Source organism: Astyanax mexicanus, chromosome 9 (assembly GCF_023375975.1).
Source record: "Astyanax mexicanus isolate ESR-SI-001 chromosome 9, AstMex3_surface, whole genome shotgun sequence".
Lineage (NCBI taxonomy): Eukaryota > Metazoa > Chordata > Actinopteri > Characiformes > Acestrorhamphidae > Astyanax > Astyanax mexicanus.
The window spans coordinates 29,645,001-29,658,965 of record NC_064416.1 but is presented as its reverse complement, the minus strand read 5'-3'; the positions used below and the strand labels follow the sequence as shown (position 1 = coordinate 29,658,965).

Sequence of the window (13,965 nt, the reverse complement as noted above, 5' to 3'; positions counted from 1 at the left end):
TGATTGGCAGCCGGTGCCAAGTGCGTCTGTTTCATAGATCATAGGCTAGGGAGGAACGAGTTAGTGGGTGTATGTGTGAGTATGTCAAAGCCTTGGACAGCTCCTCTTGAGGAGGAGGCTGAGCACTCACATTCCACAGGATCAGACTAGGAGCGAGAGCGGCTAGCGCGAAAAGAGAAAAACAACCCCCACAAAAACTGCTGAAGTAAAGTAACGAAGCCCAGGCCTTTACTCTATCAATGTCCCACTCTCTCAACTCCCTCCACTTACCCAGCCAAGCCCGCTCCATTAGGGCCTATCATAGTGACCGCTGACTTCGGCAGGACGGCAGCCACGTTGATTAAAAGTTGGGCCCAGCCAGATTTCCATGTGATTCCTTGCACAACCAAGTTTCCTCTCTCTCCCTTTCTGTTTTCTCACTACCTCTCGCTCAAACTCAGCTCTCCCTGATCTCTCTGGATTCCATCACCTCGTCCGTCACTGTGGTAACTAGGCCGGACATACAGCCACATAGCGGGCTCTGCTCAGTCTCCCACCGATAGGTCCCTGGCCCCCGACCAAAAGCACTCCCAGGGTAGAGACATATATTAAAAGCTGCGACTCCAATCATGTGGAAAACAAAAACAAGATGACAGTGCGTCTCCAAACATATTTGCAAGAAGCGAATGCCGAGAGAGGCTCGCAAACAGTCAGGCATCTGTGAATTATCTGTGGTCTAGAGAGAAAAAAGAGCTCACTGAAATGCACTCTTGTGCAGAGGCTACAAAAATGGTTGAAAGTACATGTGATCTATACTTTCTTTAAAAAAATGGCTATATGGTTATGTTTAAAAGAGTACATCATGATTAGTAAAGCAGTTTCTTTTTCCGAATGCTGTATTGCTAAATCAGGACCAGCATCACTACCACTGAGATAACACATCACACATCACTACCAGCCTCACAATAAAACATCAACAGCGTTAGCATGTTGGCATTAGCATCGTTGCCTCAGCATTAGCGTGGTCTTGCTTGCCAATCAGTGAATTCATATATCATGAGGCTCTAATAACCTTACGATTCTGTGGCCCACAATATTAGAAAATGGTTTTCAAGCAATCCACGACAAACCATGTGAAAAAGCCACTGGAAAAGGTGAACTTTGCAGGGCATAAAACATGAGCTGCATGAAACAAAAACAAACTATGTCAAAAAGGTCAAGAAGTCCAAATGGGTCTCCTTCAGAAGACGGCAAAAACCCACAAAACACAAAGTCATCTCTCTGCCTTGTATGTACAAATCTGAGGGCACTGGAATAAATACACAGTCCAAACACGGGCCAAAGCCGCATCTATTTAGGCTGTCTAAATGTTTATCTGTCTTGTCTTGTAACTCTCTTGGAGTACAAAGGTCGTGTTTTCGCCTCGCTGCCCGAGATCAGAAAACAAATTGGGTGGTGTAAGTTCAATAAACCACCACATCTGACTTTCCATCCCTGGCTAGGAGTCAGACCATTAAACTCTTCGCACGTTCTGGACTCAGCGGTTTTCGGAGAGGCGCTGGAGGTGTGTGCTGGATCTGCACAGTGACGTATTGCACTCAGAGGTGCCAAGACCAACAGTGCTTCATGACAACAGCAAAACAGTGAAATAATAGTGCTATCATGCTCTGTGCTTGCACAGCATATGCATGAGGCAGCTACTGTTAGCGGAGAGCACCCGAGGCCTTGACTTCTACAGATGGTGAATTAAAGAAAAGCGGAAAAGCATCAGGAACATGCTGGACGGGGTATCTTCTGGAGACCAACCAGGAAGCTAGTCTGTCCGAGAGTCATAAATATTATGAATCTCCCATCCTGTATCTTAATCTAATCTCGGCTGTTTTTAACAGATGGGTCAACAGTCCAACAATGAGGGGCCTTCTTCGGACCGGGCCCAGTAATTAATTCCTGTTTCCTCAAGGCCTCCTCAAGCGGTTCTGAAACAGCTCTATAAATGACCGTTTTACTCTGCTGGGTTCTTGTTATGCCCTGGGCCCAAAATGGAATTCACAACCACACGGCTCTCTGCGGCAGTACCCACACTGCCTTGCGACTCTGATCCACCCGCTGCAGTGCTCCGCTAACAAACAGGCTGTTTGTCAGGGTTGGCAAACGGAGGGTGGCAACCATGGAAGCATCTGCCTTAATATAGCTTAATTTATACTAATTCTTACCCTAGTAAGAATTTTTCTTTCTGGCTCCAGAACAGCCAAACCTCTGGAGTCTTTGGGAAGACCCGGTGTCATATCTTGGTTATGGTTTTTAGGTGAAATAGAAATAGAAATAGAAAGTCTTGGCATGACCCTGCTGGGTTAAAATGTTATGTGATTTGAAGAGGGTTACAAGTAATGAGGGTCATGCTCAGGAAAAGGCCAGAGAAATTAATCTTGCAAACAGGAAGTCACTAAAGATGCAGAAATTCTCTCATGATTTTTGCAGAAGGCTCCGGAACACGCCCCCTTTTTTCATCCATGGGAGCTGACAGCACGGGTCTGGTTCACAAGTTCAGCCCCAAATCTTCCCCCCGGGTGAGGATTCTCTGCCCGCCCCAGATACCGAGAAAAACACAGCCTCATCAGATCCTGCAGGACAATTATTGGACAAGCGGTTGTTTTTGGCGGCGGCAAGCTCAATCGTCTATCACGCCATGTTGCAACTTCCTGAGGAATTGTATTTTGGTTTCTCTTTTCTTAATGAGGCCAAGTGCAATCAACCTAAGTGCTCTCATAAATGTTAGTCACACCCGCCAAGAATCACATGCGAGCGTATTTTGGGTTTGTAGTTTTGACCTTTGACTACCTTCCCCCTGCCCGGACTGTACCAACACTAAATAGACATGAACACTCGGACCAAACTTGCTGGAACTGTGGCTAAAGTCAAAACAATCATGCGATTTTGACAATCCAATTAGAATAAAACATTTTATTTTCTGAAGTAACTTGTCATATATGTACTGCAAATAGTAGTTGGACACATGGTGATCTGATCTTTCCTAAATTGATGCTCTTGCACTAAAGATCAACACTTCTCCAGCATCACAGGAGCTATCAAGCAGTTACAGTGTCTACAGTGTCTGTTTTTCCTTTATGCTGCAGCAGCAGGTTGTTTACGGGTTTTCTAATTTAGTTTAACCAAGATATCAGTCAAAATACTTATGAGGTCTGCTATAAGTTTATTATGCAACCACTGAAATCCTCACCCATTGTTGTTGTACTCACCAACTGTCAAGGGGCCACTTTTACCTGTAGTATGAACGTAACCTTAAAGTATTAAATAGATACACAATTCAAAAAACTGATTAAAAGAATAAAACAACCATAAACACTGCAGCCTTTAAAATACAGTTCCTACCCCAAACTGGCCAGTCCCATATAAAAACACACATATTATTCCACAGTATATTGAGCACTAAATGTGAGTCTGGAAGGCATGGAATGAAACTGCAATTCAGCAAATTCAGGAAATGAATTAGTCCCTTTTAAAATCAACACTGAATGAATGTGTGGACTTTACTCAGTAAAGTGAACCTAAATCAATCTTCTGAGAGCCAGACGCAAACTTCATCAACTCAAACAAACTACAAAAACATTAACTGACTGCAGGATCAGACAGACTGGAACCACCAGCATAATAACAAAAGCCAAGATATCCTGCAATATACAAATAAATGTGATAACTAGTTTTGTAACTATAAAAACGAAGGATTGTATAATTTCTCATTTACATGTCTTGCTATGCTTTTAGCTATTGTTTGCTATGCATTTAGCAATTATTTTCATGTGAAATCAATTATTTAAACCTTTAAATCAAAGGTAACACTAAATACTTTAATATTGAACTATAACACTACTTTGTACATTATACATTGCTGAAGTATTTGTAATACTAGGAATATAGCCCACAATTGACATAATTAAAGCTAAGTGATTTTCATAAATTGGGTTTGGTATTTGTAAGGTAGTTAAAGTTAAAAGTACTTCCTACAAGCACTCCAATAAGTGGTAATACTTTTTTTAAATGTTTGCACTATTCACACAGGAGTTTAAGAGCTACCTTTGTAGTGCCTAAGCTCTAAGAATAGACATTGCTTGTAATGTAAACAATGTTAAGTACGTGTTTACAGGTAATAAACTTTTATGATCATGACCTGGTCTATTTGTGTGAGGTAAAAAAAAAAAAAAAAAAACATGATTATGCAACTGTACTAATTATACTTCTCAGATACACTACCGTTTTAGAACACTCTTTTTTTCCCTTTATTTTTGCAGTTTAAGTTTTTCATTTAAAGTCAATAATCGGAAAATGGTGCAAAATCCAGTGTACAAAATTGTGCCAGGGCCTTAACAGAAAACACATCAACTAAAACTGAAAAGGATGAGAAGTAATTTTAATACTGTGAAATATACACATGTGTATACTGTAAAATTATATGATAATAAGAAAAAAATGAAAAAAATATTTTATTGTTTAAAAACAAGTTTTTTTTTTAGCTGAGCCTTGCAAATGGATTTTATAAAATGCCAATTTTTAAACAAAGTCTTTGTTTGGAGCAAAGCAGTATTGGAAAAGATGGTGTTACTGCACTCTCTAATGCAGAATTCTACACCTAAAACATTCACAACTCTGTAACTGTGTTTAGAGTATAAGTTTTTCTTTAGAGAAATTACAGATGAAGTAAGCTAGTGGTAAGCACCTTTAAAAGGCTCTTGGAAACTGGAGGAAACTAGTACAGGAAAAGTCATGTCTGGCTGACCCACATGGCAACACCTTTAGCTCAGCTTAATACTGCACTTAGTCTTAGTTTTATCAGTAAAGAGAAGAATTAGAGGTCTGACAAGTGAAGTGATCAGCAGTAATAAAGTCATTTCTAAGACAATAAAATAAAAATGGAGCTTGTTTTAGCCATACAGCACTGCTAATGGACTACTTAGTACTTAGTAGTGATACAGTAGTGTATGGTTGTACAGTTGTACAGTCTATCATTGGACAGGTGAACAGAAGTCAGCTATTTTAATTAATCTCTTTGCCCTTAATTACACCTTAACGACGCCAGTAAATTTTACAGCTTTTCCTGGGATAATGTGATATACAGCCACCGGAGAGAAAACAGGTCCTAGAAAGTAAGTCAGTGTGAGTCCTCTCTTTTTAAAACGTACCTCTGAAGATATACTCACAGAAGTCCACTCACAAATACACTGACCCTCTGCAAACTTCGGCAACCCCCTCGCAACGAGCCTCAGCAGCCCCCTTGACCTGTTCCATCCAACCTGTCCATCCTTCCCATCAGCCTTCTGGTCATATTTTCCATCTGCTCTGTTTGGAGCTGCTGGCCAGCGTCCGTCAGCACCGCCGCGGCTCTAAATCACAGAGCCGTCTTTGGCAGCCGGCCGCTCTCCCGTCCACCCAGACCTACGGAGGAACTGGTGCTGTGACTGAGAGCTGGATCTCTGCCACTCCAACCAATTATTCTGGACAATGTGGCGACTGAGATTGCAGATACTGCATTTATACATTTCTCTATTGAGACATTCTGCCGAAAGTAGGACGTTCCATTTTTGAAGCTGTGTAGAGGGTATTTAACATTCTTCAACCTACAGTGTCACGTGTGTACTACCATTCACTTTTACTACAGATTTACAATTCCCCCTGCCCACAACCCAACAGTACCCAATCCGGGTCCCTAACAGATCGGGACACTCCTCTAAAAATGCTCACTGTAGGGCCAAGAATAAGTGAACACCCCTAGGAATGAATGATGCACCAATGCAAAATGTTTTGGCCAATATTTGGCCTGGGTTTTTTTTATTTTAATTCAAATCCAAATATTTGTGGACACTCCTATTAATGTTCGATGCACCAATGAATGTACCAATACAAGAATTTTGGGCCATATATATGGCATCACTGGTGCATCATACATTATTTAAGAAGCATTGTCAAAATAATAGTGTGGGCTAGAGGGGTAGAAAAGCCCCTGGCATTGAGTTGTGGAACAGTGGAACTATGTTCTCTGGAATATATTGTATATTATATTATATTATATATAGCTCCTTATATTATATAACTCCTCATATCAATGCTAATCTAAATGAAATGCCAATTTTACTCCGACAAAAGCAGTATAAACTCTTTTTAATCCCCTTGATTTCAGGATTGAAATCAGTGAATAAACAGGTGTCCCAATACTTTTGTTTACTCCATAAAAGGCTAAGATTCCTTTCCACAGAGGGAGGTAATGACAGTGTCTCTGTCAAAAATCTAGATATCATATCCACATTTAATGCAGAAGACCTCACCCACATATCCTGTACAGCTTCCACTGGACATGGTAATCAAAATGATACTACCTGATACTAGTTTCTGTCTCATGACTTTTGACATTTTGGTCAGCGCATATAAAAATATTATATAAAAAGAATAGAAGTGTGCCAGTGCTTTTCCTCAAAGCAGTTCCAGTTCAGTGGTTCCTCTAATCCAGGCTATATATAGGCAGAACCCGCCTCCGTGATGCTTTCGGCCCGAGCCGTGAGCACATCTGGGCAGCACGCATTCCGCATATGATGGAATGTGTGAATTGTGCCGCCGCGTTTTTTTGACTCACTTATTTCACAGAGTCATCGTACGTCCCACAGCTGATCCAGCTGGAGCGGGGCGAACCGAGATCACAGCCCAACCCAAATAAACAGCCCAACCGCATACTGATTTAGCAGCTCAGCCTCACTTTCATCCAGCCCGGCCCGAAGCTGGGGTTAGCGCGCTGCAGAACATCTGTGTGGCAAAGGAAGCGGAGCCAAGGAGGAGTCCCAAAATACACTGTACACTGCACCCTCTCTCTCTCTTTCCCAGCTCTCTTTCTCTTTCTCTCTCTTTCCCAGCTCTTTCTTTCTCTCTCTTTCTCTCTGGCAGACACGCCCAGTCTGCTGCGTGTAGTTACACCAGTATATCCATCATTCACTTTTACTACACATTTACATTTCCTCCTGCCCACAACCCAAACACACAAAAGTACCCAAACCAGGTCTCTAACACACCGAGTTGCTTCTTTACAATTGCTCACTATAGTGCCAAAAATAAGCGAACACCCTATGAATGAATAATGCACCAATTTATTTGGTTCCTTTATTTTGATGGTGTACACTCGTTTTAATGTAGGATGCATCAATACAAGAATTTTGAGCCAAATATATGCCATAATGGGTGCATCATACATTATATAAGAAGTATTGCCAAAATAATAGGACTCTCTGCAGCTCATAAACAAACATAAACCTGCTGGCACCATGCCTGATGCCAGGCGTGAGATATAAAAGTAGTATAAAGCCCCCTTAAAAGTATTGAACTGTGGAGCAGTGGAACTAACTGTGTTCTCCGGAATGATGGAGCTCCGTCCAATACTTCTGTATAGGATGAGTTAAAGATGAGATGGAGATGCTCTCTTGTCGCTAAATGCAATGCTAATCTAGTACAGTAGAGTCATTTACCCCAACAAAAGGAGTATAAACTCTTTTTAATACCCTTAATTTCAGGATTTAGGATTTCAGTAACAGTGAATTAACAGGTGTCCCGATACTTTTGTTCACCCAGTATAGTTGGTTCTGTTCTTTCCCAGGCCCGAGCTCGACGGCTCGGAGGGTGTGTGCTGCCGTCGTGCATCATAAGCAGCAGAAAGGCCACTCTGAACACATTACACAAGCCTACGTTCAAATTGGCCACTTAAAATACCTCCCATAGCACCACATGTGTTTAGCATTAGCCAGAACACGCTAATCGCCCAAACATTATTCTAGGCCTGGTAATGGCACCGGCCGTGTTTAGAGCCGGCCCGTATGATAAGCGCAGGCATGCTAATGATTTATTAATGTCCCTTACTTACAGCCCAGAGACGCTGATGGGCGAGGCCTTTGAAACGGCAGGATGTAGCGCAGTCATCTGATTAGACGATTAGTGCGCTCTTTCTTCGTTAACCCGCGGCCCGAGATCAATCAAACGGCAACAAAGGAGAAAAACAGCACCTCATTTACTAAGTATGTTTAAACTGTAAGTCGGTCTGAGATCTGAATATTCTGAGAAATATTGCAGAAATATAATAGTATAACACCATAAAAAACATCACATGTATCACTGATATTTTGCTTTTTTCCCAGGTGACCAGATAAATTGCAAACACCACTTTTTAAGTGTATGGAAAACTATGCATACTATTAGGGCTGCATAATACATCATTTTAGCATCATTATCACAATAATCAACTTTTTAAAACTTTTTCACTGTTTGATACAAAAGGAAAATATACATTTTCCAAGATGTATCTGCCAGCAACTGATTATATCGGCCATATAACAGTTGTTTCAGTTAAATGCTGGACATATAAAGTGTATTATTAATATCACAACATGTTGGATAACTGCAATGTTTTTGTAATTTCTCATTTTACAACAGTGTAGAGTCCATACTTGAACCAATTGTACTGTGATCATTTAGGGGTGCAGAATACTGAAAAAAAGATAGAATAAATGTGATAATTATTTTTAATTGCATTAAAAACCATAATTTTCCATCAGATGTTACCAGTAGTCACTAATTCAACATGTCACAATATTAATAAAGTGCTACACTAGAAGTGGGCAATATGGTACACAATATTTAAAGACTTTTTAAACATCAAACTTTCATTAATGAATGTTTGGATGTTTAATGAAGTTGTAACATTTAATTAAATGTCTCACAAAACAGTTACAGTAATATAATATGTAATGTGATGTAACTATTGAAACACTGTAATGATGACAATGCTCAAACAATATATCAGTATATCATGTATCCCTAATAACAATATACTCATCACATATGCACATCATACTGCCTGCCCTCTGATAACTGTCCAACTGTCCTCAGCAGCCTGAAAGCCCCGCCATCGTCCATCAAAAGATCAAACACAGCCGAGGGAACTGTTTCAACTGTTTTTTCTTCCGAAGCGCCCATCTGCGCTCGTCTGCACTCGTCTGCACGGGTCTGAGAGGCCTGGTGTCAGGCTGTTTCGGGCCGATCACTCAAGACCGCTCCGGGCTGAATGGTAACTGTTCCAGTTTCTAAGTGCCGCCCCTATTCTACCCCACACGCCTGCACCTCACCACCACACCGCCGGGCATACGGGCATCATTACTCTACAGTGGCAGAGAAGTAGCAAAAGAGAAAAAGCTTTTTTTTTTTTTTTTATCATTATTGGATTTGGATAAAATGGATTTTTCTTTTCACTGAGGAATTCTTCATAAAGTATTTCAGAATTTTCCAGTGAAAACATAATTTAAGTATTTTCTAATAATAAAAATATAATAAAAATAATAATAAACATAATAACAGCCTTAAGAACTGATACTGAGCGTTCTTTCCTTTATAAAACAACGACAATTAAAATGTCCTGAAGACAGAAATATGCTCTTTTTGTATGAAAGTACGTTCTACACATTTGAGAGTTGAGGGTTTTCACAACTAACATTTACCACCCAGCTAATGATGCACATCAAATATGTGGCACTTTGCAGCAAATGTCCCGTACATTCAAAACACTGCTTAGAAATACTGTTTTATTTTATTTAAACATGAAATTCAAGAGCAAGGGAATTATTTCACACATTTGCCACATATTGTTCATAATGATATTTAAATTTATATAGTGTTGTATTGAACAAAATTAAGAAATATATTGTTACCATAGCCATGTCTATCCCTAATATACAGGAAAAATAAAGAGACCACTTCAGTTTCTGAATCAGTTTCTCTGATTTTGCTGTTTATAGGTTTATGTTTGCGTAAAATGAACATTGTTGTTTTATTCCATAAACTACAGACAACATTTTTCCCAAATTCCAAATAAATTTATTATCATTTAGAGCATTTATGTGCAGAAAATGACAAATGGCTGAAATAACAAATGCTGAGCTGCAGAGATGCAGAGCTTTCAGACCTCAAATAATCCTCAGAAAATAAGTTCATATTCACAAAGTTTTAAGAGTTCAGAAATCAATATTTGGTGGAATAACACTGGTTTTTAATCACAGTTTTCATGCACCTTGGCATGTTCTCCTCCACCAGTCTTACACACTGCTTTTGGATAACTCGCTACCACTCCTGGTGCAACAATTCAAGCAGTTCAGCTTGGTTTGTATGTAGGTATCTCCAAAAAATTGCAAATTTACATAAGAAAAACAAAAGCTTAATCAATTTCAATGGAAGCTAATGCAAACCGATTTTATTTCAAATCAAGTTTGAGCATTTCTATTGGTCCATTATTTAGATATATAGATTTTTGACATATTTGCATGTTGTATATAGTTTTGCTGTCACTGTTCAGAGACATCCCCTCTTACTTCATAGATCAGAGAACAGAGACACAGAGATAGAGCTAAAGCAGCACCCAGCAGATCACCCAGCAGGTGATCTGAGGTGATCCAGAACAGACCAGATTCTGTGAATTCTTTCGTGTTTGGATTAAAGTTAAGATATATTACAGCTTTATCTCGGGACATGCTGACCTGCTGCTCCTCAGACACACCCAGCTTTTTACAGCACAACAACCCGGACGGAACCGGCAGAACTGCGGAGTAACACTAATAACACACACTAAAACTAATACACATCAGAAACTCTTCCTTAACAAGTTTACCCCTCACAATGTGTTTTAAAGTAGATATGTCTCTAAAGCACAACCGCAAGCTGCTATTGTGGTGGATCTTGAAAGGCTCTGTGTGTGGAGGGCATGAGGGGGTGTGGAGTTCTGTTGTGCGGCGGCCGTGCGGAGGGCGTAGGGGGGGGTTCTGGGTTCTGTTGTGTGGCAGCCGTGTTGTCTTAACCTCTCTGATCAGACAAAAGCCTCTCACATGCCACATGTAGGAATCCATTTACGCCTCTTTAGAGCAGCAACATCAAAAGCAGCCCTGAGGAGAAACCCGTACATCCGCCGCTCTGACGGCACAACCTCCGCCTGTTTACCAACACACACCGACTACTACGAGCGGCCCGGCCCGGCCCACAGCTGCTGACAGAAGCCCTAATCTGTAGACTAGAACTCAACACTGGGATTAGTGTGGAGATACGAGTCACAAACAGCAGCAATAATAAGAAATGACTCTCCTTTCTCCAGCAGGGACAGACTTCTCTCATACTTTAGAACTTCTTCAGAACTTCACAACTGAACCTACTGAGTCTAACAGTAACTGCTACATCTATTAAACTCTTTGCTCTCTAACTTTAAAATATAATGGAACATACATTTATATATTATATATAGGCATATATTGATATATATACAGAATTATTAATAAGTAAGCACATGCAAAGTAATGCAAACTAGCTGAACTGTTCCCAAATTATACCAGTAAGGAGAAAAGCCAGGAACCAACAGTATTAAAGAGTTTAAAAGTCCTAAATTCTCAGATAAAATTGGTTCTTTGACTCCTAGCAAGAGAAGAACCCATTTTTCTATAAAATGAAAATGGAAAATACAAAAATGTTTATTACATATTTTAAATAAAATACTGTATACATATGAAATGAAAGAGGATTTTTGTATATTTTTGATGTAAAATAAGCAATTAAGCACTGGTTCTCTTCTCTGATTTAATCTCATGGTTCTATACTGAAGCAGTACCTTTAATAATGGAACCCTCTTTGAACCAGAGTGCACCAGAAAACGGAAGCCTATTAGATCATTTTAAATGCTAAATAGAATTAGAGCTGGACAATAATTCAATATCAGTATATAGATTTACATAACAGTGATAAAATATTCCACTATACATATTTACAGCATCTGTCACTGACTAAAATTCATCACAGCAGCATTAAATGAATAAATACATTTTCGCAGTTCTTGTTCTTGGTCAGTTTTTTGTGGCTTTAATAATGCTCCTATCTATATTTAATATCTATTGAGCGAAATTAAGATTCAAAATTCAAGAGTTTATTGTCATAAATACACTATTATAATGAAATTCATACTCTCCTAAACTAATTAAGTACTTATGTAACTAGACTAACAATTACAATGTAAAAATTTAATATACACACATAAAAAAAAATTACAAATGCAGGTTTATACACATGGGCGGAACATGCATGTAAGTATGAGTGTATGTATGTACAGTTTGTAGTATGATTGCAATAGAAATATATTGTTATATATATATAATATGTTGGCCATACTGTCAAGAGATACATAGAACCATTCTTACAGTTTAAAAACTGTATACAGCACATTCTTCAATATGGTAAGGAACCATGCTTGATCCATGACACTTTTTGTGGTTACGCTACTATATGTAAACGTAATGATTGTTCTGTGAGAGTAATATCACCAGAACATGTCTATCTTGTTCTCATCATCAACATTTTATAACCTGGTGAGGATCATAAATTATAATCTGGTACCTGATACACCTGATATGTGTTTGGATAAAATAATTAGATATGTGCTGTATCTTCAGAATGTGCTTAAGATTCTGGAGATTTATTATCATGTGTACAGTAAACAGGCAATTAGACTGTACAATCAAATCCTTACTTAAGCTTCTGAGTTAAGTAAAAACTATACAACATAATTAACTAGACATATTAAAGAATACCTAAATGGTTAGAATATGTATTTTTCAGACGTTTTCCTACTTTTCAGATATTATCATCCATATGAATACACCTTTATCTGACTTTATCTGACCAATATTTATGACAGAACTTCAGTGTTCCAGTGTTTCATGTTGTGAAAGGTTGTGAGTGATGTTCTGCAGGCTACAACAGGCTCTCCTCTACAGAAATCCCCACAGGTGCTACTTTCTCTCTAATGCTTTACTCATTTTTCATTAATAGCTTTTGTTTTTTCTTGTGTTTGAGAGCTTCTCTGGAGTCAGACAGGTATTCAGTTTCAGGCATATCCAGGTTATTACCCCGGTATGAACACAGGTAATGCAGGGCTTTCCCCTACAGCCAGTTTTAATAAAATCATGTAACTTTCCTTCTGAATCACTGCAGATTTAGTAGTTTATTTAATAATGCTGGATCACGTTAATACATAATTAATTTAAAAAAAGTTACAGGGTGGATTTGAGTCTGGTTTATGGTTTTGAGCCAGATAACAAAAGTATGTTGAATCAGCATTCATTTTTCCATCTGTAATGCATGGAAACAGCACTGGTTTGACATGGATTTAACATCATTGTTTTATATGTTTTGTTTGTATTATAAACGTTTCTTCCATTAGATATGTACATCTTGGTTGTATGCTATTCATGTAACCTGTACTGTTGTCTTGCAGTGTAGAAAATGACATTTAGACAATAATAATAAATATTATTGTTATTATGGAGAGACACTTTCTCCTAAAAGCTCCCCAACCATTCAAAACATTCAAATGAACGTTAATTCAATGTTACAATTTTTAACACTAACTGATGTCTATGAGGCATATGTTTAATAAAAGTTATTTTTTCCATCATTAACCTTAAAAGATGTAAGCAAAACATTATTAACGTTTATTCAATGTTTTTTTTTTCCTTTCAGCGGAGACTTCGACGTAAACATTACACATATGACTGGCTAACTTTGTTAACTCTACGTATGTTTTAGTCTGTTCACTAAATGTAGCTAAATTTAATCAAATTAATATAAAAATCCATAAGTTGAGCAAAAAGTCAGCCTTCAGGGCACAAGTTTTGCAGCTAGTTAGCTACCCAACATTAGCTAACTTAATGTTAACTTAATGTTTTTATTAGCTATTTATTTCATAATATTGACACGCTGACTTAAACTAGTAGGCGTCTTAAAATATATATTTTTTATCATTTTAAATAAACCGCTATTAAAAGTTAACACACGAATTTATCCAAGAATAAGTCTGAAAATCCAGAAAAAAACTCCATAAGTGTATAAAAGTGTGTGTATATAAGTGTATAAGTA

General features: G+C 38.5%; 1 protein-coding gene across 1 annotated transcript in view; it reads right to left on the bottom strand.

Moving 5' to 3' along the window:
* The window catches only part of cdon (cell adhesion associated, oncogene regulated), a 55,115-nt gene that overhangs the window by 40,545 nt on the left and 605 nt on the right, over nt 1-13,965 (bottom strand). The gene's annotated exons all lie outside the window — the stretch shown is intronic.